This window comes from Protopterus annectens, chromosome 5.part0, assembly GCF_019279795.1.
Source record: "Protopterus annectens isolate FY-2018-M chromosome 5.part0, PAN1.0, whole genome shotgun sequence".
NCBI lineage: Eukaryota > Metazoa > Chordata > Ceratodontiformes > Protopteridae > Protopterus > Protopterus annectens.
Genome location: NC_056735.1, coordinates 1,118,071,240 through 1,118,098,480, shown reverse-complemented (window position 1 = coordinate 1,118,098,480; position 27,241 = coordinate 1,118,071,240).

Below are 27,241 nucleotides of genomic sequence, written 5' to 3'. Positions count from 1 at the left end.
CGTGGTTGTCAAATGAGAGATTGCTATCAACTTGGGTCCCCAGGTCCCTAATTACTTCTTCTGTACTTAATGGATTACCACCTATGTGGTAATTTGTGGGCACTTTGTTTTTGCCAAAGGGGATGACTATACACTTTTTGGCGTTTAGCTTGAGGCCATGGCGCTGGCACCAGTTGTCTGTTTCTATGAAGCCCTTTTGGAGGATGCTTGTGTCGACTGGAGAGTCGATTATGGCACCCAGTTTGCAGTCATCTGCGCACTTGGTCGGCCACAGTCCTTCCATGTTGGCCTGTACCTCCGAGAAATATATACCAAACAAGAGAGGTCCCAGGACTGAGCCTTGTGGGACGCCACTTGTAACTGGTTTGGAGTCTGACATGGCTCCAGCAATTCTAACCATGTGGGTTCTGTCCTTGAGCCAGTTTGCAACCCATCTAGTGACATAGGGGTTTATATTTAAGCTGGTGAGCTTATCTATAATGCCCGAGTGGGGTATTGTATCGAAGGCTTTGCAGGTCCAAGTAGGCTGTGTGGACCACCTTCCCTCGTCACAATTGCCTTGGTGACTGTTTCAAAGAAATCGACCAGGTTTAAGAGGCAGGATCTGCCCTTAACAAAGCCGAACTAGGTAGGATCCAGTGTCTGTAGGTCCCCAATATCTTTATTTATGAGGTCCATGATCATCCTTTCCATAGCTTTGCAGACCAAGCTAGTCAGGCTTATGGGACGATAGTTTCCAGGATCCGTTGAGGCACCACCTTTGTAGAGAGGGACCACTGTTGCTGTACGCCACTCTTTGGGTGCATATCCTGTAGTAAGGCTGAGATTGAACAGTAGTTTTATGTTTGGGTTTAGCTCTTCTTGGAGTTCATGTAGGATACAGCCCGGGACACCGTCTGGTCCCATTGATGCTGTGTTTTTTGCTTTGGAGAGGGCGGCTCTTACCTGAGCATCTGAGAAGTCAGGGAGGCAGCACTCTGCTGGGATAGATATTTGCCCTTTTGGTGGGGAGGGGGAAGAGAAGTCTGCGCTGAACCTGTCAGCTAGGATGTTGTCAATGTCTGTGGGTTCGGTGTATTTTTTGTCATTTTGGACTAATTCTGAGCATATCTGGGAATTCCCACCCAGGTTCCTAACATAACTAAAGAAAGTCTTGTGATTATCCTTAGTGTCCTGTGCAATTTTTCTCATGAAGCTGGCCTTAGATGATTTTATGAGTGCCCGTAGTTTTTTGCTAATACTGATCAGAGATGCCTTCCCTTTTTGGGATTTTGCTCTATCATGTAGTAGCTTCCTCCTTCTATTGTATAGTTTATTTATGGCTGGGGTCAACCAGACAGGACGTCTGCCTTTGGAGGATTGGGTCTTGGTTTTATTTGGGATTGCATGATCCATGCATTCCTGAAGGTGTTCATAGAATGTGTTTATAAAGGATTCTGCGGTCTGGGCCATATTTTCCACAGGCCCGGGGGTTTTGAAGGATTGCACCTCGGTTTTGAGGAGTGTGAAATTTGCTTTAGAGAAGTTTTTCACTGTGGTTTTCTGGGCAGGGGGTGGGGTCGGGATGTGAATATCCAGTGAGATTAGCTTATGGTCTGATCTTACCAGTGAGGGATACACTTCTGGTCTGGAGCATAGAGTCCCCATGTTGGTGATGATCAGGTCCAGTATGTTTTCCCCTCTTGTGGGAGTGGTAACAAGTTGTTCCATAGCATTTGAGTTTATAAATTCTAGGAACCTTTGGGCTAGGGTGTTGGAGCTAGAGTAACACTCCCAGTCTATGTTTGGGTAGTTGAAGTCGCCCAATATAATGGTGATTGGAGAGACCTTCATATTTTCCAGTGTTCTCAGGAAGGCCGAGTGGGGTTCCTGGGTTTGGGAGGGTGGTCTGTAGCAGGTTATAAACTGGAAGGCAGTTTTACCCACTGTTAGTTGCACATGGATAGTCTCTGATGCTTCTTGCTGTGCCACCAACCTGGAGGTGTGGGTATCTTTGACAAATATTGATACTCCCCCTCCTTTTGTGGTTCGGTCCAAGTTTTGGGGCCGAAAAGCATGGCATAAAGTATAACCTGGTAGTGCTGTGGTGCTCTTGGGAGCCTTGAACCAGGTTTCTGTTACTGCACAGATATCGATGTTCTCCATGCTAAGGAGAGTTTCGAGTGCGTGCATCTTGAGGTTTAGACTTCTGGCGTTGAGTAGCATAACTCTTAGTTTCTTATCCCTTGTGATACCTATGGAGGTGGGTTTGTCTTTTGAGCCTTGCCTAAAAAAGGCACCATAGGGGTAGCAAGAGCCTTTGCCAATATCCGAAAGCCCAGGGGTGACAGGTGCAAGCCGTCCCTAGCGAAGCATCGTGGCTTGTCGAGCATGTCATCCCAGGCTGACAGACATTGGATCCCCTTTGAATGACACCAATACTTAAGCCAATTGTTGAAATTAATCATCTTGTCTTCATATTGTGGCATCATTCTTGGTGAGGGTAAGATGCTACTCAAGGTCAGGGTCATACCGGCCTGGGCTACATGCTCAGAGAGCTCCTCTATGTCTCTTTTCATGTAGTCTAGGGAGGTACATCTCAGGTCATTCACACCAGCATGGACAATGACTGAGTCATATTTGTACTTGCCTTGGAGTGACCTGAGTGCTTGTATTATGTGGCAGATCCTAGCACCCGAGAGGCAGCTCACCGTGACCTTCTCCTTGTTCAGCCTGGTGAGTGGGACGTCAGTGTGCCTGATGATAGAGTCACCTATTACAAGTGTATCAGGTGTGTTGTTTAACCTTAAGGGCTGTGACTGTTGGGCACGCTGGCTTTGTGAGCTATGTGTTGCACGTGTTTTGTTTTGGGGTAGTGGTTGCATGGATGTCTGCTTTGGAGGTCTCTGCTGCTTAGGCAGATTTTTATTTAGAGCCTCCGAGTATGTTTTTGTGTGTTTATGTGTTTGGTTTGCTGTCGTGGTAGGTCTATGTGAGACTGGAATTGTAGTGAGTGTGGTTTCCTTCTCCTCCTGACTGGTTATGCCAGTACTGAGTTGAGAGAGCTTAGCCTCCAGTTTGGCTATATGGTTGCATCTCTCACATGTGTTGGAATTTGTTGGGAGGAGGAGAGGGTTGTCTGTGTACATGAGGCAGTTGTAACATTGCCTCAAGATTCCCAGATTCACCAGCTGGACCGGAGAGGAGATTGACAACTGACCTTTGGACATGCTAGAATAGTATTGGGAATTCCTTTATATTTGAAAAAAAGGGCCAGTGGGGAACAAGGTACTCAAGGGGAGTTTGTGAGGGTGTAGTGCTTTTAATTTTTTTAGTGCTGACTTATATAATTGCTTTAGTGAGCAAGTGCCAGGTAACTTTAATGCAATATGTTACAGGTAACTTAAATGCAAAAACGACAAACAGTAACTTTCTTTCAAGTTAAACAAGGAAATAAGTACAGTAAGCAATGCAGATATCACCTGGGATCCACAGAAGCGCTGAAAAGCCACATTTTAGGTGGAATTAGCTTTTCAGGGAAATAACAAGCAAACAAACAACAAGCATACAAACAAAGCTAGATTCAGCAGGCCTGGATCTAGTCTATGCTACAGCAAACAAGGTGTACCAATTACAGTAAGAAGCAGTTCAAATATGCAGGCACTATAAGCCTTTAACCAGAAATTCCCAGCTCAGAAGGGCAGAGTCCAGCCTCTCCTCCCACAAGAGTGCAGACCACGAACCCTCTTAATGTAAAATAACTGGCCTGAAGCCCAGGTGCTTAAACCAGAACTAGTACACTTTTAGAATAACAGACACTGAGCCCTCAATCAACAGTTCCCAACTTAGAAGGATGTAAGCTACCTATCCCACCACCACAGTGCAGGCCACAAACCTTCCTAATGTAAAACAACTGGTCTGAAGCCCAAGTGCTTAATCCAAAAGACTTAGAATGATAGCTACACTTTAATCAAGTTACTACCAAGCAGTAATAAATACAATTGAATACTTTAAAGAATGCCTGGATTAGTGCTCAAGTTATACAAACAAAGCTAGATTCAGCAGGCCTGGATCTAGTCTATGCTACAGCAAACAAGGTGTACCAATTTCAGTAAGAAGCAGTTCAAATATGCAGGCACTATAAGCCTTTAACCAGAAATTCCCAGCTCAGAAGGGCAGAGTCCAGCCTCTCCTCCCACAAGAGTGCAGACCACGAACCCTCTTAATGTAAAATAACTGGCCTGAAGCCCAAGTGCTTAAACCAGAATGAATACACTTTTAGAATAACAGACACTGAGCCCTCAATCAGCAGTTCCCAACTTAGAAGAATGTAAGCTACCTGTTCTGCCACTACAGTGCAGACCACAAACCTTTCTAATGTAAAACAAATGGTCTGAAGCCCAAGTGCTTAAACTAAAAGGCTTAGAATGAGTTACACCAAGCAGTAATAAATACAATTGAGTACTTTTAAGATGATGCAAAAACAAAATAAAGTAGGAAGAAACACAAATACAGTAAAAGCAGATATATATATATATATATATATATATATATATATATTTTTTTTGTGGAAAGAGAGAAAGGAGTAGCAGAAACTAAGCTGATTGGCCTTCTCAAATGTTCTCCCTGTACTGGGTAGAATGAAGTAATGACACTAGACTGGGAGGAGGGTCCCAGATCAAATTTACACTAGGGGCGGACAACTGCAAAGCCACCAACTATAAAAACACTATACCAACAGGGAGGGTGGGAAACAAACTGCAGAAATGTATCTCACAGCTGAAAAGCAGCAGTGAGCCTTTAAATGAAAGTTTTAAACAGCTAAAGGAGCCTCTAGAAAAAGAGTTTAACTGCAACAAGTTATCAGAAATAAACAACCCAACAGTTGCTTAACAAAAGTGGACAATTTCCAGTTAATACCTCACACACAGTGAAGTCAGATATACCTGTTGCTCAAGCTGTTGCAGAGAGACTGACTTACTGCCTGCTGTGATATTTTGAAAAGATAAGAGTTTATTCTCAATCATCATCTGCTCTTTTGTTTTAATATTTCTTTAATCTGTGCAACTGTTTTTTACTCTCCTTTTCATTGTGTGATAGAGCTGAATATCTGTTAGTGTTGACCTTATTTTACAGTAAAATCCTTTGTCTAGAGGCCTATATGTTTTCTTATTGAGAGAAAGTGAACAGTACTGGTTTAATCTAGCCAGGGCATTCCTGCAACTGTTATTATGTGGATAATTGGTCTGGTTTCTGTGCCTTAAATAGCAAGTGGTTTAAATCAAATATACCTGTTGCTCAAGCTGTTGCAGTGAGACTGCCTTACTGCTTGCTGTGATATTTAGAAAATATAAGAGTTTATTCTCAATTATCGTCTGCACTTTTGATTTAATATCTCTGTATCTGTACAACTCTTTTTTACTCTTCTTTTTGTTGTGTGCTGGAGCTGAATATCTGTTAGTGTTGCCCTCAGTTTGTAGTGAACTCCTTTGTCTAGAGGCCTTTCTGTTTTCTTAGTGAGAGAAAGTGAACAGAACTTGCTTAATCTAGCCAGGGCATTCCTGCAACTGTTATTGTTTGGATAATTGGTCTGGTTTCTGTTTCTCTGCCTTAAATAACCACTGTTTTAAATCAGATATACTTGTTCAAGCTGTTGCAGAGAGACTGACTTACTGTTTGCTGTAATATTCAGAAAAGATAAGAGTTTATTCTCATTTATCGTCTGCACTTTTGATTTAATATTTCTGTAATCTGTACAAGTGTTTTTTACTCTCCTTTTCATTGTGTGATTGAGCTGAATATCTGTTAGTGTTGACCTCAGTTTATAGTGAAATCATGTGTCTTGAGGCTTATCTGTTTTCTTGGTGAGAGAAAGTGAGCAGAACTGGTTTAATCTAGCCAGGGCATTCCTGCAACTGTTATTGGTTTCATAATTGGTTTGGTTTCTGTTTATGTGCCTTAAATAGCCAGTGTTTTAAATCAGATATACCTGTTGCTCAAGCTGTTGCATAGAGACTGACTTACTGCCTGCTGTGATATTTAAAAAAAGATAAAAGTTTATCCTCTATTATCTCTGCACTTTTGATTTTATTTCTCTGTAATTCATTCAACTGTTTTTTAGTCTCCTTTTTGTTATGTGGTAGAGCTCAATATCTGTTAGTGTTGACCTCAGTTTGTAGTGAAATCCTTTGTGTAGAGGCCTTTTTGTTTTCTTAGTGAGAGAAAGTGAACAGAACTGGTTTAATCTTCTCAGGGCATTCCTGCAACTGTTATTGTTTGGGTAATTGGTCTAGTTTCTGTTTCTCTGCCTTAAATAGCCAGTGTTTTAAATCAGATATACCTGTTGCTCAAGCTGTTGCAGAGAGACTGACTTACTGCCTGATGTGATATTTAGAAAAGATAAGAGTTTATCAATTATCATCTGCCCTTTTGTTTAATATCTCTGTAATCTGTACAACTTTTTGCTCTCCTTTTTGGTGTGTGCTAGAGCTGAATATCTCTTATTAGTGTTTACCTCAGTTTGTTGTGAAATCCTTTGTCTAGAGGCCTATCTGTTTTCTTAGTGAGAGAAAGTGAACAGTACTGGTTTAATCTAGCCTGGGCATTCCTGCAACTGTTTTGTTTGGATAATTGGTTGGCTTTCTTTGCCTTAAATAGCCAGTGTTTTAAATCAGATATACCCGTTGCTCAAACTGTTGCAGAGAGACTGACTTACTGCCTGCTGTGATATTTAGAAAAGATAAGAGTTTATTTTCAATTATCGTCCGTGCTTTTGATTTAATATCTCTTTAATCTGTACAACTGTTTTTACTCTACTTTTCATTGGGTGATAGAGCTGAATATCTTGTATTGTTGACCTCATTTTGTAGCAAAATCCTTTGTCTAGAGACCTATCTGTTTTCTTAGTGAGAGAAAGTGAACAAAACTGGTTTAATGTAGCCAGGACATTCCTGCAACTGTTTGTGTTTGGGTAATTGGTGTGGTTTCTGTTTCTGTGCCTTAAATAGCCAGTGATTTAAATCATACATACCTGTTGCTCAAATTGTTGTAGAGAGACTGACTTACTACCTACCGTGATATTTAGAAAAGACAAGAGTTTATTCTCAATTATCATCTGAACTTTTGATATAATATCTCTGTAATCTGTACAACTCTTTTTTACTCTTCTTTTTGTTTTGTGCTAGAGCTGAATATCTGTTAGTGTTGTCCTCAGTTTGTAGTGAAATCCTTTGTCTACAGGCCTTTCTGTTTTCTTAGTGAGAGAAAGTGAACAGAACTTGCTTAATTTAACCAGGGCATTCCTGCAACTGTTATTGTTTGGATAATTGGTCTGGTTTCTGTTTCTGTGCCTTAAATAGCCACTGTTTTAAATCAGATATACCTGTTGCTCAAGCTGTTGCAGAGAGACTGACCTACTGTTTGCTGTAATATTCAGAAAAGATAAGAGTTTATTCTCGATTATCGTCTGCACTTTTGATTTAATATTTCTGTAATCTGTACAAGTGTTTTTTACTCTCCTTTTCATTGTGTGATTGAGCTGAATATCTGTTAGTATTGACCTCAGTTTATAGTGAAATCATGTGTCTAGAGGCTTATCTGTTTTCTTGGTGAGAGAAAGTGAGCAGAACTGGTTTAATCTAGCCAGGGCATTACTGCAACTGTTATTGTTTTCATAATTGGTTTGGTTTCTGTTTCTGTGCCTTAAATTGCCAGTGTTTTAAATCAGATATACCTTTTGCTCAAGCTGTTGCATAGAGACTGACTTACTGCCTGCTGTGATATTTAAAAAAAAAGATAAAAGTTTATCCTCTATTATTTTTGCAGTTTTGATTTTATTTCTTTGTAATTCATTCAAATGTTTTTAGTCTCCTTTTTGTTATGTGGTAGAGCTCAATATCTGTTAGTGTTGACCTCAGTTTGTAGTGAAATCCTTTGTGTAGAGGCCTTTTTCTTTTTTTAGTGAGAGAAAGTGAACAGAACTGGTTTAATCTTCCCAGGGCAGGGGAACTGCAACTGTTATTGTTTGGGTAATTGGTCTGGTTTCTGTTTCTCTGCCTTAAATAGCCAGTGTTTTAAATTGGATATACCTGTTGCTCAAACTGTTGCAGAGAGACTGACTTACTTCCTGCTGTCATATTTAGAAAATATAAAAGTTTTTTTATCAGTTATCATCTGCACTTTTGATTTAATATCTCTGTAGTCTGTACAACTGATTTTACTCTCCTTTTTGGTGTGTGATGGAGCTGAATATATGATGTTAAGTTGTCTGTCTCACCTTCATTCTTGCTGGTTGGGATCGGAGCCGATCTTCAGCTCTGACTCGGCTATTTACTAAAGCTCGAGAGCTATTTACTGGCTCGAGGCCTCCCCATATCCCGCAATGCTTGGCGCTAGATACCCATATCTCGTTTGCCACTTCAGCTACAGGTTGTGCTTTTACTGGCTCAGGTCATATTAATCCTTTTTTTCTATTATTAGCTAATATTTACCTTGTATTTTTCTTAGATATAGTTAGTTTTACCCTTGTAGAATAGTTAGACTGTGTATCCCCTAGTTTATACCACTAAGAAAACTTGTTTTCTGTTAGAGAGTTTCTAGCCTTCCCCCCACCTTGTTTCTTCTCTATTAGTGGCTAACCCCACCCTTTTTTGTACCTATAGGAGTAGTGTTTAGCCTTGTACTTTTTATATTTATATGATTAAGGATAGTTGTTCTTGTTATTAAGTGTGGTGTTTCTGTGTGCCTTTTTAAGCACTAGTTTAAATTTTCTCTCCTTAGTATCCCCTGGCCAGTATGTCCAAGGATACTAAAGTCTCAGGCTTCAAGAAGTGTGACTCGTGCTGTCAGAAGATGTCTCTGACAGATGGTCACACTTCTTGTGTGTATTGCTTGGGTTCCCTACACCTACAGGACTCCTGCTCGGTCTGTCACTCCTTCAGCCCGAGAGTCCTGCAGGAGCGTAGGAACAAGCTTATTTTGAGAGGCTTACTTAAGCCAGAGGGATACCCGGTGAAGCCTCAGTCGGGGAAATCCTTAAAGCCCGCCAAGCCGCCGGCTCCCAGTTCGGTGCCGTCGCCGGGCGGAGCATCTGCCTCCTCCTTTTCGGTTCTGGCTGGAGCTGACATCTCTATACCTCAATCAGCTCCGACTTTAGTGTCAGAACCATTGCTGGGTCAAAAACGTTCTAGGTCCCCTTCCATAGAATCAGTTCATTCGGCTCCGAAGTCACCGTTGCTTCAGTCTGAACGAAGCCATAGGTCCCACTCCTCTCGGTCCTCCAGGTTATCTGATCATGACTTGGAGAGGGTGGTCAGTAGACTCCTTAAATCGCAGACCCTGGCCAAAATGTTAACCAGCCCTTCTCAACAGACTGTGGCTGTCCCAGTGTCTTCAGCAGTTCCTCCTCCGACTCCCCCTTTGTGTTCAGAGCCAGAGCTGGTTGGGGCTCAAATCTTGGAAATGTCGGAAGCCGATACCACACCTTTTGGCTCCTTCATTGGCTCCGATCTCTTCATTGGTTCCTTCCTTGGAGGGATCTGGGTGCCGGGACTCCCTCGTTGGCTCCATGGGGGCGAGTGGCATCGGACCCCTGTCTGACCACGTTCTTCCTCTCAGGGCTTTGGCGCAGGTGAGCTTGGCCCCGACATCAGCCTTGGAGCCATCCCTCTCAGTGCTGGGAGGGGTTCACGTCTCTTCAGAGTGGGGACCCTCTGCTCTGCCTGATAGGGGCACCTTCGAGGTCATGAGGAGTGTGCTGACTCCTGAGTCGGCTCCTCGATCGGCCCCTTTGGCTCCTCCCCCCATGGTGCCTGCATCGGTCTCTGTCCACCCTCCTGACCCCAAGCGTGGAGAACAGAAGCTCTAGGTCGCCCCATTGGGCGTATCTTCCTCTTCCGAGACCTCCCCTGATCATTTAGAGGAGCCCCCTCAGATGAGAAAATGTAAGAGGAAACATGTCGACTCCCCCGAGTCAGTCACGTCTGATACTGACTTGGAGGATTCAGAAGGGTCCCCAAGATCCCCCTCTGAGGATGTCTCCTTTTCAGACATCCTAGCGATCCTTAAGCAGAGGGGGAACTGGACTGCCCTTAACCCTTCCGAGGATGAGTCGGTATACCTGGACGCATTTGGTTCTCGCCCTTCCACTTCCTGGGTGTCTCCACCCTTTGACCCACTCATGGAAGTAGTGGCTCGAAGGGCGTGGTCGTCCCGGACACAGTGGAACCAACTCCCCGCAGGCCCACTAAGTTCATTACAGCCCCACCCAACAAACAATTTTTGACAAAAGGTGTCCCCGTTGATGCCATGGTGGTGGCAGCAGCCACGAAGAAGGAGTTGGCTGACCCTTCTTTGCCTGTCCATCCACCTAATAAAGAGTCTAGGACAATGGACAGGTATGGGAAGTGGATGTTTTCCTCAGCGACCTTTTCCATGTGGTCGCTGAATTATATGTGCCACTTCACCCGCCTTCATAGGTTTCTTCTCAAGGAACTGGGTGATACCCTTCAGGATCCATCAGCTGCGGGGGCTCAGGATAAGATTAACTCCCAGCTGGCGACTCTTAACTCTATCGTCAACTCCTCCATGTGGCTCATTTCTTATGCAGCCGATGGGGCGAGTAGCGCCGCAGGTACAGGCATGGCTTTGAGAAGACATGCCTGGATGCGGTTATGTAACTTTGCTGACCCCTTTAAGGCATTCTTCACCAATACCCCCTTCGATGGTTCGGCTCTCTTTGGACCACAGGTGAAGGATACCCTTACCAGGTGTGAGCAGGAAGGCAAGACTCTCTCTGCCATGGGAGTCTATTTTTCTACTCCCTCTAGACCATACCCTAAAGGTCAGAAGAGTGGGAAAATGTGGTTTTGGAAACCCCAGGAAGTCGTGCCTGACACATGTGGCGAGTTTCTCTCCAGGGGCAGGGAAGGGAACAATAATAGATGCCACCCGAGGGGCAGAGGGGGTCCGCAAAATCAGGGTAGCAGAGAATCTTTCTCTGGCAAACCCTTTCAGCACCCCTGAGGGGCTGCCCGACTGTCCACCTTCAGAGGCAGTCCGGGGAAGATTGTCACTGCATCTCCTCACACAAGACAAATGGGTACAGTCCATCATATCCGAGGGTTACAAAATCCCCTTTGTCCACACCCCTGTACAAACAACCAAGTCCCTTCCAGATGTTCCACCTGGTCTAAGGGAACATGCAGTGCTAGAAATTTCAAAACTGCTAGAAAAAAGGGCCATCCAGCCAGTCCCAGCAGACCAGCAAGGATCCAGAATTTACTCCAAGTTCTTTTTGGTACCAAAAAAGACATGGGACTGGAGACCCATTTTGGATCTCAGCAGGTTAAACAAATCTGTTCAAAGAATGAAGTTCTGGATAGTCACGCTTCAGTCCATTCTACCATTTTTGGGTCAGGACAACTGGATGTGCTCCATAGACCTTCAGGATGCGTACTACCATATCAAAATGGACAGGCACTCTAGAAGGTTTCTCCACTTCCGGCTGGGAGCCAGTCACTATCAGTTCAGTGCCCTGTCCTTTGGTCTCACCACAGCCCCCAGGGTGTTCACCAAGTGCATGGCAGTGGTTACGGCTCACCTGAGACAGTGAGGATTCCAGGTGTTCCCATATCTAGACGACTGGCTCCTTACTGATTCCACCAGGCATCAGCTACTGCGAGCCAGGGATTATATCATCCAAACTTGTTCCGTGCTAGGTATCTCAATAAATTTTGAAAAGTCTGCACTGTCGCCTTGTCAGTCTATAATCTTTATAGGCGCAAGATTAAATACAAAGGATCTGTCCGCAAAACTTCCTCTAGACAGAGTGTCAGACATTCGCCGACATGTGCAGGTCTTACTACAGTGCAAGAGGATTCAGGCCAGATTTGTACTAAAAACTTTGGGTCTCATGGCAGCAGCAATCATACTAGTTCCCCTGGCTCATTTTCACATGCGGATTCTTCAGTGGATGCTTTTTACCCAATGGTCCTTTCAACAACTTCCGATGTCTCACAAGATAATAATCACTCAATCATGCAAAGACCACCTGGCTTGGTGGATGGTCTCCCCTCTAGTACTCCAGGGCAGACTGTTTGTTCTTCCTTCTCCTGTTGCCACAGTGACCATGGATGCCTCCCTGATTGGGTGGGGGGGGGAGCACTTGCAGGGCAGGACTGTCCAGGGCACTTAGCAACTTCTAGAGTACCACCTGCACATAAATGTCTTGGAGATGAGAGCGGTGCTTTTAGCGTTGTAAGCTCTTCAGGACTCTCTACCCACCGGGACTATTGCAATTCAAACAGACAATATGTCTGTAGTGTGGTACATCGACAAGCAGGGTGGAACCAAGTCATATCCCTTATGTCGAGAAGCACTCAGACTCTGGCAGTGGGAGATCTCCTCTCAACGGTTTCTGATAGCAACGCACATCCCCAGGAAGTCCAACGTCATAGCGGACAGGCTAAGCAGAGCTATTCTCATGCCTCACGAGTGGTCTCTCAATCAGTCAGTAGCGGACAAAATTTTCCGCAGATGGGGTCAGCCTTGCTGCGACCTTTTCGCAACTCCTCTCAACAGCAAGTGCGACAATTTCTTCACTCTCTTTCCCCTCCCCAGCCACTCCCCCAGAGACACTCTAGTTCACGATTGGCCCCGGGGTCTTCTGTATGCATTCCCACCTTTTCCCCTAATTCCCAAACTAATTCAGAAGGCGACTGCATTGGGATCCAGGATTATCCTCATTGCCCCTTACTGGCCTCGACAAATTTGGTTCCCATTCCTGCATCGTCACCTGCTGGAGCAGCCTTGGAATCTGGACCCAATGCCAGACCTCTTGGTCCATCAGTTGGGCGGGCTGCACCAATCCCTTCAGTCTCTCAACCTCACAGCTTGGTTGCTCCACTTCCAAACTTAGCCAGGCTTCCACATATTTCCCAGCCGGTGCGTGAAATCATCCTTTCTTCACACAAATCTACCACCAGGAAGACTTATGCTAGTAAGTGGAAACGTTTCTCTTTCTGGGCAGAGGCTAGGAATATAGACCCCTTTACAGCTCCTGTCTATCGCGTTCTAGATTTTTTAGCAGAACACTTTCAAGCTGGTTCCTCGTCTGCCACCATTAGGGTCCAATTAGCTGCTATTGCAAATTTCCACGCTGGCCTGTCAGAAACCAGCATCATGTCCCACAAACTTTGCAAGGCCTTTCTTAAAGGAACTATTTTGCTTAGGCCCCCGGTCAGAGATCCTCCACCTCCGTGGGACTTAAACTTGATATTAGCTTCCTTGATTCTCCCCCCTTTTGAACCTGCGGCTTCCTGTTCCTTAAAATTGCTCTCCTGGAAGACTTTCTTTTTAGTAGCCATCACCACAGCTAGGAGAGTTTCGGAACTTCAAGCCCTCTGTATTCGTCCTCCTTACCTTGTGTTTCATAAGGATAGAGTTTCACTCAGGACTAATCCTTCATTTCTGCCCAAGATACCTTCCAAAACAAACCTGAATCAGGCTATCGATCTACCTGTCTTTTTTCCTAACTATTTGAACAAAGCTGAACAAAAGTTACACCAATTGGACGTTCATAGGCAATTACGTTTTTATTTGGATAGGACTAAACAAACAAGAAAATCAGATCAACTCTTCCTGTCCTATGCTGAGGGCAAACAGGGCCTACCAGTTTCTAAAGTAACCTTATCCAGGTGGTTGTCCTCTATTATTACTTTGATTTATCAGCTGAGACATAAAGAACTCTCTACTAAACCTAAAGGTCATTCCACCAGAGCGTTAGCTACTTCAGTAGCTTTTCAAGCAAGACTACCAATGGAATCTATTGGTGCTGCAGCCACATGGGCCACTCCTCATACTTTCATTTCACATTATAAGTTGGATATGGCCTCTAGGAGTAGAGCTGATTTTGGTTCCACTGTGCTCAAGAGTCTAATCCGATGAGCCACCCAGAACTAAGGTGCTAGGGACGCTGTCCCAACCAGCAAGAATGAAGGCAAGATAGACAACTTAGCATTAAGAAGTTATGTACCTACCATAACATTCCATGTTAGTTGTCTTCTCACCTTCTTTCTTGCGTCCCACCCTCCATCCCCCTAGCCTGGACAGACCGAGAAGAGTCCCTTTTTGAGGCCTTCTTCCTCTGGCTGAGTCTTATCTGGGTTACGTCCTCCTCTGTTTTAGTACTGTAGGTAAACCTTGTAGCTTGGACAGGTGTCCTTGAAATTTTTCCATGGTGTTAGCTCTGCCAAACGAGATCTGGGTATCTAGCACCAAGCATTGTGGGATATGGGGAGGCCTTGAGCCGGTAAATAGCTTTCGAGCTTTAGTAGATAGCTGAGTCGGAGCCTAGGATCGGCTTCAAACCCAACCAGCAAGAAAGAAGGCGAGAAGAAGACAAGTAACATGGAACGTTATGGTAGGTACATAACTTCTTATTATTAGTGTTGACCTCAGTTTGTAGCCACATCCTTTGCCTAGAAGCCTGTTTTCTTAGTGAGAGAAAGTGAACAGAACTGGTTTAATCTAGCCAGGGCATTCCTGCAACTTTTTTGTTTGGATAATTGGTCTGGTTAGTGTGCCTTAAATAGCCAGTGTTTTAAATCAGATATACCTGTTGCTCAAGCTGTTGCAGTGAGAGTGCCTTGCTGCCTGCTGTAATATTTAGAAATGATAAGAGTTTGTTATCAGTTATCATCTGCACTTTGGTTTAATATCTCTGTAATCTGTACAACTATTTTTTTACTCTCCCTTTTGTTGTGTGATAAAGCTGAATATCTGTTGTTAGTGTTGACCTCAATTTGTAGTGAAATCCTTTGTCTAGAACCCTATCCATTTTCTTAGCAAGAGAAAGTGAACAGAACTAGTTTAATCTAGCCAAGACATTCCTGCAACTGTTTTGTTGGATAATTGGTCTGGCTTCTCTGCCTTAAATAGCCACTTTTTAAAATCAGATATACCTGTTGCTCAAGCTGTTGCAGAGAGACTGACTTACTGGCTGCTTTAATATTTAGAATAGATAAGGGTTTATCAGTTATCATCTGCACTTTTGATTTATTATCTCTGTTATCTGTACAACTATTTTTACTCTCCTTTTTGGTTTGTGATGGAGCTGAATATCTGTTATTAGTGTTGACCTCAGTTCGTAGCAAAATCCATTGTCTAGAAGCCTGTGTTTTAGTCTCCTTTTCGGTTTGTGATGGAGCTGAATATCTGTTATTAGTGCTGACCTCAGTTTGTAGCAAAATCTATTGTCTAGAAGCCTGTTTTCTTAGTATGAGAAAGTGAACAGAACTGGTTTAATCTGACTGACTTACTGCCTACTTTGATATTTTGAAAATATAAGAGGTTATTCTCAATTATTATCTGCTCTTTTGATTTACTATTTCTTTAATCTGTACAACTGTTTTTACTCTCCTTTTCGTTGTGTGATAGAGCTGAATATCTATTAGTGTTGACCTCATTTTGTAGTGAAATCCTTTGTGTAGAGGCTAATCTGTTTTCTTAGTGAGAGAAAGTGGGCAGAACTGGTTTAATCTAGCCAGGGCATCCCTGCAACTGTTATTATTTGGATAAATGGTCTGGTTTCTTTTTCTGTGCCTTAAATGGCCAGTGTTTTTAATCATATATACCTGTTCCTCAAGCTGTTGCAGAGAGACTGCCTTACTGCCTGCTGTGATATTTAGAAAAGATAAGAGTTTGTTATCAGTTATCATCTGCACTTTTGATTTAATATCTGTGTAATCTGTATAACAGTTTTTTACTCTCCTTTTTAGTGTATGCTAGAGCTGAATATCTGCTATTAGTGTTGACCTCAGTTTGTAGTGAAATCCTTTGTCTAGAGGCCTATCACTTTTTTTAGTGAGAGAAAGTGAGCAGAACTGGTTTAGTCTAGCCAGGGCATTCCTGCAACTGTTATTGTTTGGATAATTGTCTGGTTTTGTTTCTGTGCCTTAAATAGCCAGTGTTTTAAATCAGATATACATGTTGCTCAAGCTGCTGCAGAGAGACTGGCTTACTGCCTGCTGTGATATTTAGAAAAGATAAGAGTTTATTCTCAATTATCATCTGCAATTTTGGTTTAATATATCTGCAGAGAGACTGACTTACTGCCTGCTGTGATATTTAGGAAAGATAAGAGTTTATTCTTAATTATCGTCTGCACTTTTGATTTAATATCTCTGTAATCTGTGCGACTATTTTTTACTCTCCCTTTTGTTGTGTGATAGAGGTGAATATCTGTTATTAGTGTTGACCTCAGTTTGCAGTGAAATCCTTTGTCTAGAGGCCTATCCGTTTTCTTAGCGAGAGAAAGTGAACAGAACTGGTTTAATATAGTAAAGGCATTCCTGCAACTGTTTTGTTTGGATAATTGTCTGGCTTCTCTGCCTTAAATAGCCAGTGTTTCAAATCAGATATACCTGTTGCTCAAACTGTTGCAGAGAGACTGACTTACTGCCTGCTGTGATATTTAGAAAAGATAAGAGTTTATTATCAATTATCATCCACGCTTTTGATTTAACATCTGTTTAATCTGTACAACTGTTTTTACTCTACTTTCCATTGGGTGATAGAGATGAATATCTGTTAGTGTTGACCTCATTTTGTAGTGAAATTCTTTGTCTAGAGACCTATTTGTTTTCTTAGTGAGAGAAAGTGAACAGACCTGGTTTAATCTAGCCAGGGCATTCCTGCAACTGTTAGTGTTTGGGTAATTGGTGTGGTTTCTTTTTCTGTGCCTTAAATAGCCAGTGATTTAAATCATATATACCTGTTGCTCAAATTGTTGCAGAGAGAGAGTGACTTACTACTACTGTGATATTTAGAAAAGATAAGAGTTTATTCTCAACTATCATCTGCACTTTTGATTTAATATCTCTGCAATCTGTACAACTCTTTTTTACTCTTCTTTTTGTTGTGTGCTAGAGCTGAATTTCTGTTAGGGTTGCCCTCAGTTTGTAGTGAAATCCTTTGTCTAGAGGCCTTTTTGTTTTCTTAGTGAGAGAAAGTGAACAGAACTTGCTTAATCTAGCCAGGGTATTCCTGCAACTGTTATTGTTTGGATAATTGGTCTGGTTTCTGTTTCTGTGCCTTAAATAGCCACTGTTTTAAATCAGAAACACCTGTTGCTCAAGCTGTTGCAGAGAGACGGACTTACTGTTTGCTGTGATATTCAGAAAAGATAAGAGTTTGTTCTCAGTTATCATCTGCTCTTTTGATTTAATATTTCTGTAATCTGTACAACTGTTTTTTACTCTCCCTTTTATTGTGTGATAGAGCTGAATATCTGTTAATGTTGACCTCAGTTTATAGTGAAATCATGTGTCTAGAGGCATATCTGTTTTCTTGGTGAGAGAAAGTGAGCAGATCTGGTTTAATCATTCCATCAACTGTTATTGTTTTCATAATTGGTCTGGTTTCTGTTTCTGTGCCTTAAATAGCCAGTGTTTTAAATCAGATATACCTGTTGCTCAAGCTGTTTCAGTGAGACTGCCTTACTGCCTGCTGTGATATTTAGAAAAGATAAGGGTTTGTTATCAATTATCATCTGCACTTTGGTTTAATATCTCTGTAATCTGTGTAACTTTTTACTCTCCTTTTTGGTGTGTGCTTGAGGTAAATGTCTAATAGTGTTGACCTCAGTTGTTAGTGAAATCTTTTGTCTTGAGGCCTATCTGTTTTCTTAGTTAGAGAAAGTGAACAGAACTGGTTTAATCTAGCCAGGGAATTCCTTCTACTGTTTTTGTTTGGATAAGTGGTCAGGCTTCTCTGCCTTAAATAGCCAGTTTTTTTTAAATCAGATATACCTGTTCCTCAAGCTGTTGCAGAGAGACTGACTTACTGGCTGCTGTAGTATTTAGAAAAGATAAGAGTTTGTTATCAGTTATCATTTGCACTTTTGATTTAATATCTCTTAATCTGTACAACTGTGTTTTAGTCTCCTTTTTGGTTTGTGATGGAGCTGAATATCTGTTAGTATTGACCTCATTTTGTAGGAAAATTCTTTGTCTAGAGGTCTATCTGTTTTCTTAGTAAGAGAAAGTGAACATAGCTGGTTTAGTTTAGCCAGTTTATTCCTGCAACTGTTATTGTTTGGATAATTGGTCTAGTTTCTTTTTCTGTGCCTTAAATAGCCAGTCATTTAAATTAGATATACCTGTTGCTCAAGCTGTTGCAGAGAGACTGAGTTACTGCATACTGTGATATTTAGAAAAGATAAGAGTTTATTCTGAATTATAATCTGAACTTTTGATTTAATATCTCTGTAATCTGAACAGATTTGTTTTGCTCTCCCTTTTGTTGTGTGATAAAGCTGAATATCTGTTATTAGTGTTAACCTCAGTTTGTAGTGAAGTCCTTTGTCTAGAGGCGTATCTGTTTTCTTAGTTGAGAGAAAGTGAACAGAACTGGTTTAATCTAGCCAGGGGATGCCTGCAACTATTTTGTTTGGATAATTGGTCTGATTTCTGTGCCTTAAATAGCCCGTGTTTTAAATCAGATATTGCAGAGAGACTGACTTACTGCCTGCTGTGATATTTCGAAAAGATAAAACTTTATTCTCAGTGATCATCTGCACTTTTGATTTAATATCGTTGTAATCTATATAACTGTTTTTACTCTCTTTTCTGTTATCTGATAGAGGTGAATATCTGTTTGTGTTGTCCTCAGTTTGCAGAAAAATTCTTTGTCTAGAGGCCTTTCTGTTTTCTTAGTGAGAGAAAGTGAAAAGAACTGGTTTATTCTAGACAGAACATTTCTGCAAATGTTGTTGTTATATAATTGGTATGGTTTCTGTGTCTGTGCCTTAAATACCCAGTGTTTTAAATCAGATGTACCCGTTGCTCAAGCTGTTGCAGAGAGACTGACTTACTGTTTGCTGTGATATTCAGAAAAGATGAGAGTTTATTCTCATTTATCATCTGCACTTTTGATTTAATATCTGTGTAATCTGTACAACTGTTTTTTAATCTCCTTTTCATTGTGTGATAGAGCTGAATATCTGTTAGTAATGACCTCAGTTTGTAGTAAAATTCTTTGTCTAGAGGCCTGTTTTCTTAGTGAGAGAAAGTGAACATAACTGGTTTAATCTAGCCAGTTTATTCCTGCAACTGTTATTGTTTGGATAATTGGTCTGGTTTCTTTTTCTGTGCCTTAAATAGCCAGTCATTTAAATTGGATATACCTGTTGCTCAAGCTGTTGCAGAGAGACTGAGTTACTGCCTGTTGTGATATTTAGAAAAGATAAGAGTTTATTCAGAATTATAATCTGAACTTTTGATTTAATAGCTCTGTAATCTGTTTTCTTAGTGAGAGAAAGTGAACAGAACTGGTTTAATCTAGCCAGGGGATTCCTGCAACTGTTTTGTTTGGATAATTGGTCTGGTTTCTCTGCCTTAAATAGCTAGTGTTTTTAATTATACCTGTTCTCAAGCTGTATCAGAGAGACTGACTTACTGCCTGCTGTGATATTTAGAAAATATAAGAGTTTATTCTCAATTATCATCTCCACTTTTGATTTAATATCTCTGTAATCTGTACAACTGTTTTTACTCTCATTTTCATTGTGTGATTGAGCTGAATATCTGTTAGTAAAAAACACAAAATCCAGAGCATATACAGGAGCAACAGGCAGTCCACCAGAATGAAAATGGTACGACAATTCCAAAAGTCAAAACGAATTCAAAGATTCCCGTTCCCTTTTATTCGAACAAACAGTAGTAAGCGCTTTCACCCTAAGGCTTCTTCAGACTATAAAACAACATGAACTTCCTGTCTTTATAAAGCAGATGGTAAAACCAATAAATCAATTAAGTACATGATGTCATTAATCTCAATTGAGAATTTAAAGCGAAATGCATATTCAAACAATGTATATGTACATATATAAAAAGTTTTTACATACATAAAGAGCACTTATTCATAAATAACATATAACAAACATATACACAATGGTAAATATCTAAAACTAAATCATTATATAATTAAAAGAAACTAAACCAAAGCATTATGCTTTGGTTTAAAATCTTCTTTTACGTAAAAAGGGATGTAGGCATACTTTATCATTAATTCCTGGTGGTTTATCTGCTCTACAGTGGATAATCCAACGTGCCTCACATTCCTCTGTATAGTTGATTAAATTACCCCCTCTACCACTGGGTATTATGCTTTGCATGACAGAGAATTTAAAACTATGCAATGGACCATATTGCTTGCAATGTTTTGCTAAAGCATTATTTTCAGAACCCATCCTAATATGGTAAACATGTTCCCTGATGCATTCATGTAACTGATGATTAGTTTTCCCTATATAAAATGAAGTGCATTCCACACATCTAGCAAGGTAAACTACATTTTCACTGCGACAATTAGTTTGAGTTTTAAAATGATAATTATAACCGGTAATAGCAAGCAATATGGTCCATTGCATAGTTTTAAATTCTCTGTCATGCAAAGCATAATACCCAGTGGTAGAGGGGGTAATTTAATCAACTATACAGAGGAATGTGAGGCACGTTAGATTATCCACTGTAGAGTGGATAAACCACCAGGAATTAATGATAAAGTATGCCTACATCCCTTTTTACATAAAAGAAGACTTTTTAAACCAAAGCATAATGCTTTGGTTTAGTTTCTTTTAATTATATAATGATTTAGTTTTAGATATTTACCATTGTGTATATGTTTGTTATATGTTATTTATGAAAAAGTGCTCTTTATGTATGTAAAAACTTTTTATATATGTACATATACATTGTTTGAATATGCATTTCGCTTTAAATTCTCAATTGAGATTAATGACATCATGTACTTAATTGATTTATTGGTTTTACCATCTGCTTTATAAAGACAGGAAGTTCATGTTGTTTTTATAGTCTGAAGAAGCCTTAGGGTGAAAGCGCTTACTACTGTTTGTTTGAATAAAAGGTGTTGTTTCTACGAACGGGAATCTTTGAATTCGATTTGACTTTTGGAATTGTCGTACCATTTTCATTCTGGTGGACTGCCTGTTGCTCCTGTATATGCTCTGGATTTTGCGTTTTTTATATATTTGTTTTATTACTATAGGAGCAATTTTCCTGTTGTGGTTCTTGCTGGTTTTTATTGAATATCTGTTAGTGTTGACCTTAGTTTATAGTGAAATCATGTGTCTAGAGGCCTATCTGTTTTCTTGGTGAGAGAACATTTAATCTGGTTTAATCTAGCCAGGGCATTCCTGCAACTGCTATTATTTGGATAATTGGTCTGGTTTCTGTTTTTGTGCTTTAAATAGCCAGTGTTTTAAATCAGATATACCTGTTGCTCAAGCTGTTGCATAGAGAGTGACTTACTGCCTGCTGTGATATTTAGAAGGGATAAGAGTTTTTTCTCAATTATCATCTGCACTTTTGCTATAATATCTCTGTAATCCATACAAGTGTTTTTACTCTCCTTTTTTGTGTGATAAAGCTGATTATCTGTTAGTGTTGACCTCAATTTGTAGTAAAATCCTTGGTCTGGTTTCTGTTTCTGTGCCTTAAATTACCAGTGATTTAAATCAGATATACCTGTTGCTCAAGCTGTTGCAGAGAGGCTGACTTACTGCCTGCTATGATATTTAGAAAAGATAAAAGTTTGCTATCAATTATCATCTGCACTTTTGATTTAATATCTCTGTAATCTGTACAACTGTTTTTTTACTCACCTTTTTGGTATGTGCTAGAGCTGAGTATCTGTTATTAGTTTTGACCTCAGTTTGTAGTGAAATCCTTTGTCTCGAGGCCTATCTGTTTTCTTAGTGAGAGAAAGTGAACATGACTGGTTTAATCTAGCCGGGGCATTCTAGCAACTGATTTGTTTGGATAATTGATCTGGTTTCTGTGCCTTAAATTGCCAGTGTTTTAAACCAGATATACCTGTTGCTCAAGCTGTTGCACAGTGACTGACTTACTGCCTGCTATGATATTTAGAAAAGGTAAGAGTTTATTTTCAATTATCATACACACTTTTGATTTAATCTCTCTTTAATCTGTATAACTGTTTTTTACTCTCCTTTTCATTGTGTGATAGAGCTGAATATCTGTTTGCGTTGACCTCAGTTTATAGTGAAATCATGTGTCTAGAAGCCTATCTGATTTCTTAGGGAGAGAACTTGAACAGAACTGGTTTAATCTAGCCAAGGAATTCCTGCAACTGTTATTGTTTTGATAATTGGTCTGTTTTCTGTTTCTGTGCCTTAAATAGCCAGTGTTTTAAATCAGATATACCAGTTTCTCAAGCTGTTGCAGAGAGATTGACTTATTTTCAGCTGTGATATTTACAAAAGATAAGAGTTTATTCTCAATTATCATCTGCACTTTGGATTTAATATCTCTGTAATCTGTACAACTGTTTTTTACTCTCCTTTATGTTGTGTGGTAGAGCTGAATATCTGTTGTGTTGACCTCATTTTGTAGTTAAATCTTTTGTCTTGAGGCCTTTCTATTTTCTTAGTGAGAGAAAGTTAACAGAACTGGTTTCATCTAGCCAGGGCATTCCTGCAACTGTTATTAGTTGGATAATTGGTCTGGTTTCTGTTTCTGTGCTTTAAATTGCCATTGATGTAAATCAGGTATACCTGCTGCTCAAGCTGTTGCAGAGAGACTGAGTTACTGCCTGCTATAATGTTTAGAAAGGATAAGAGTTTGTTATCAGTTATCATCTGCACTTTTGAATTTAATATCTCTGTAATCTGTACAACTGTTTTTACTCACCTTTTTGGTATGTGCTAGAGCTGAATATCTGTTATTAGTGTTGACCTCAGTTTGTAGTGAAATCATTTGTCTAGAGGCCTATCTGTTTTCTTAGTGAGAGAAAGTGAACATAACTGGTTTAATCTAGCCAGGGCATTCCTGCAACTGTTATTGTTTGGATAATTGGTCTGGTTTCTGTTTCTATGCCTTAAATAGCCAGTGTTTTAAATCAGATATACCTGTTGCTGAAGCTGCTACAGAGAGACTGACTTACTGCCTGCTGTGATATTTAGAAATGATAAGAAGTTATTCTCAGTTATCATCTGCAGTTTTGATTTAATATCTCTATAATCTGTACAACTCTTTTTTACTCTCCTTTTTGTTGTGTGCTAGAGCTTAGTATCTGTTAGTGTTGTCCTCAGTTTGTAGTGAAATCCTTTGTCTTGAGGCCTTTCTGTTTTCTTAGTGAGAGAAAGTGAACAGAATTTGCTCAATCAAGCCAGGGCATTCCTGTAACTGTTATTGTTTTGGATAATTGGTCTGGTTTCTGTTTCTGAGCCTTAAATAGCCAAAGTTTTAAATCAGATATACTTGCTGCTCAAGCTGTTGCAGAAAGACTGACTTACTGTTTGCTGTGATATTCAGAAAAGATAGGAGTTTATTCTCATTTATCCTGTACACTTTTGATTTAATATCTCTGTAATCTGTACAACTGTTTTTTACTCTCTTTTCTGTTGTGTGATAGAGCTGAATATCTGTTAGTGTTGACCTCAGTTTGTTGTGAAATCCTTTGTCTGAGGCCTATCTGTTTTCATAGTGAAAGAAAGTGAACATAACTGGTTTAATCTAGCTAGGCCATTCCTGCAACTATTATGTTTTGGATAATTGGTCTGGTTTCTGTTTCTGTGCCTTAAATAGCCAGTGTTTTAAATCAGATATACCTGTTGCTCAAGCTGTTGCAGAGAGACTGACTTAGTGGCTGATGTGATATTTAGAAAAGATAAGAGTTTGTTATCAGTTATCATCTGCACTTTTGATTTTATATCTCTGTAATCTGTACAACAGTTTTTACTCTCCTTTATGGTGTGTGATGGAGCTGAAGATATGTTATTACTGCTGACTATAGTTTGTAGTGAAATCCTTTGTCTAGAGGCCTGTTTTCTTTGTGAGAGAAAGTGAATAGAACTGATTTAATCTAGCCAGGGCATTCCTGCAACTGTTTTGTTTGGATAATTGGTCTGGTTTTGTTACCTTAAATAGCCAGTGTTTCAAATCAGATGTACCCATTGCTCAAGCTGTTGCAGAGAGACTGACTTACTGCCTGCTGTGATGTTTTGAAAAGAGTTTATTCTCAATTATCATCTGTTTTTTATTTAATATCTCTTTAATCTGTACAACTGTTTTTTAATCTCCTTTTCATTGTGTGATAGAGCTGAATATTTGTTAGTGTTGACCTCATTTTGTAGTCAAATTCTTTGTCTGTTTTCTTAGTGAGAAAAAGTGAACATAACTGGTTTAATCTAGCCAGTTTATTCCTGCAACTGTTATTGTTTGGATAATTGGTCTGGTTTCTCTTTCTGTGCCTTAAATTGCCAGTCATTTAAATTGGATATACCTGTTGCTCAAGCTGTTTCAGAGAGACTGAGTTACTGCCTGCTGTGATATTTAGAAAAGATAAGAGTTTATTCTCAGTTATAATATGAACTTTTGATTTAATATCTCTGTAATCTGTACACGTTTTTTACTTTCCCATTTGTTGTGTGATAGAGCTGAATATCTGTTAGTGTTGAGCTCAGTTTGTAGTGAAATCATGTGTCTAGAGGCTATTATTAATGAGAGAAAGTGAATATAACTGGTTTAATCTTGCCAGGGCATTCCTGCAACTGTTATTGTTTGGATAATTGGTCTGGTTTCTGTTTCTGTGGCTTAACTAGCCAGTGTTTTAAGTCAGTTATACCTGTTGCTCAAGTTGTTGCAGAGAGATTGACTTACTGCCTGCTGTTATATTTGCAAAAGATAAGAGTTTATTCTCAGTTATCATCTGCACTTTTGTTTTTATATTTCTGTAATCATTACAACTGTTTTTTACTCTCTTTTTGTTGTGTGATAGAGCTGAATATCTGTTATTAGTGTTGACCTCAGTTTGTAGTGAAATCCTTTGTCTAAAGGCCTATCTGTTTTCCTAGTGAGAGAAAGTGAACAGAACTGGATTAATCTAGCCAGGGCATTCCTGCAACTGTTGTTGTTTGGGTCATTGGTTTGGTTTCTGTTTCTTTGCCTTAAATAACCAGTGATTTATATCAGATATACCTGTTGTTCAACTGTTGCAGAGAGACTGACTTACTGCCTGCTGTGATATTTAAAAAATATAAGAGTTTATTCTCAATTATCATCTGCACTTTTGATTTAATGTCTCTATAGTCTGTGCAACTGTTTTTACTCTCCTTTCTGTTGTGTGATAGAACTGAATATGTGTTAGTGTTGACCTCAGTTTGTAGTGAAATCCTTTGTCTAAAGGCCTATCTGTTTTCCTAGTGAGAGAAAGTGAACAGAACTGGATTAATCTAGCCAGGGCATTCCTGCAGCTCTTACTGTTTGGATAATTGGTCTGGTTTCTGTTTCTGTGCCTTAAATAGCCATTGTTTTAAATCATATATACCTCTTGCTCAAGCTGTACAGAGAGACTGACTTACTGCCTGCTGTGATATTTAGAAAAGAAAAGAGTTTATTTTCAATTATCATCTGCACTTTTGATTTAATATCTTTGTAATCTGTGCAACTGTTTTTTACTCTCCCTTTTGTTGTGTGATAGCGCTATTTGTTATTAATTTTTACCTCTGTTTGTAGTGAAATCTATCTGTTATTAGTTTTGACTTCCGTTTGTAGTGAAATCCTTTGTCTAGAGGCCTATCTGCTTTCTTAGTGAGCGAAAGTGAACAGAACTGGTTTAATCTAGCCAGGGCATTCCTGCAACTGTTTTGTTTGGATAATTGGTCTGGCTTCTGTTCCTTAAATAGCCAGTGTTTTAAATCAGATATACCTGTTGCTCAAGCTGTTGCAGAGACACTGACTTACTTACTGCCTGATGTGATATATAGAAAAGATAAGAATGTATTCTCGATTATCATCTGCACTTTTGATTTAATATCTCTGTAATCTTTACAACTATTTTTTTTCTCCATTTTGTTGTGTGATAGAGCTGAATATCTGTTGGTGTTGACCTCATTTTGTAGTGAAATCCTTTGTGTAGAGGCCTATCTGTTTTCTTTGTGAGAGGAAGTGAATAGAACTGGTTTAATCTAGCCAGGGCATTCCTGAAACTGTTATTGTGTGGGTAATTGGTCTGGTTTCTGTTTCTGTGCCTTATGTAGCCAGTGATTAAAATCAGATATACCTATTGCTCAAGTGTTGCAGAGAGTCTGAATTACTTCCTGCTGTGATATTTATAAAAGAGAAGAGTTTATTCTTAATTATCATCTGCGCTTTTAATTTACCATCTCTGTAATCTGTACAACTGTTTTTACTCTCCTTTTGGTTTTCTGATAGAGCTGAATATCTGTTAGTGTTGACCTCAGTTTGTAGTGAAATCCATTGTCTAGAGACCTATCTGTTTTCTTAGTGAGAGATAGTGAACAGAACTGGTTCAGTCTAGCCAGGGCATTCCTGCAACTGTTATTATTTGGATAATTTGCCTGGTTTCTGTTTCTGTGCCTTAAATAGCCAGTGTTTTATATCAAATAAACCTGTTGCTCAGGCTGTTGCAGAAAGAGTGACTTACTGCCTGCTGTGATATTTAGAAGGGATAAGAGTGTTTTTTCATTTATCGTCTGCACTTTTGATTTAATATCTCTGTAATCCATAAAACTGTTTTATACTCTCCTTTTTTGTGTGATAAAGCTGAATTTCTGTTAGTGTTGACCTCAATTTGTAGTGAAACCCTTTGTCTAGAGGTATATCTGTTTTCTTAGTGAGAAAAAGCAAACAGAACTGGTTCAATTTAGCCAGGGCATTCCTGAAACTGTTATTGTTTGGATAATTGGCCTGGATTCTGTTTCCATGCCTTAAATAGCCAGTGTTTTAAATCAGATATACCTGTTGCTCAAGCTGTTGCAGAGAGAATGACTTACTGCCTGCTGTGTTATTTAAAAAAGATAAGAGTTTATTCTCAATTATCGTCTGCACTTTTGGTTTAATATCTCTTTAATATGTACAACAGTTTTTTACTCTTCTTTTTGTTGTGTGATAGAGACTGACTTCCTGCCTGCTGTGATATTTAGAAAAGATTAGACTTTATTCTCAATTATCATCTGCACTTTTGACTTATTATGATAGAGCTAAATATCTGTTTGTGTTGACGTCAGTTTGTAGTGAAATCCTTTGTCTAGAAGCCTATCTTTTTTCTTAGTGAGAGAAAGTGCAACTGTCATTATTTGGATAATTGGTCTGGTTTCTGTTTCTGTGCCTTAAAGAGCCAGTGTTTTAAATCAGATTTATCTTTTGCTCAAGCTGTTGCAAAGAGATTGACTTACTGTCTGCTGTGATATTTAGAAGAG